Source organism: Penaeus monodon, chromosome 22 (genome assembly GCF_015228065.2).
Source record: "Penaeus monodon isolate SGIC_2016 chromosome 22, NSTDA_Pmon_1, whole genome shotgun sequence".
In the NCBI taxonomy this organism is placed as follows: domain Eukaryota; kingdom Metazoa; phylum Arthropoda; class Malacostraca; order Decapoda; family Penaeidae; genus Penaeus; species Penaeus monodon.
In genome coordinates, this window is record NC_051407.1 from 2,116,407 (window position 1) to 2,116,878 (window position 472).

The window sequence follows — 472 nt, forward strand, 5'->3', positions numbered from 1 at the left end:
TGTGTAATTGTTTGTCGTATGTGTCCTTTGTCCTATATGTAATTGTTCGTGATATGTGTCATTTGTAGTATATGTAATTATTCCTAATATGTATCATGTGTAATATATGTAATTATTCCTAATATGTATCATGTGTAATATATGTAATTGTTCATAATATGTATCATGTGTAATATATGTAATTGTTCATAATATGTATCATTTGTAATATATGTAATTGTTCGTAATAAAGACTAATATACGACCGTTGTTGATGATTGATACCATGACGACCCCAAAACGACGACCCTGGATGACGGCTCAATGGACACTTAAACAAGAATGACTTAGCGAAAAAAAACAAACAAGGCGACTACACTGGACGACGGCACAATGGACACTCAAACAAGAATGACTCAGCGAAAAAAAAAAAAAACAAGGCGACTACACTGGACGATGGCACAATGGACACTCAAACAAGAATGACTCAGCG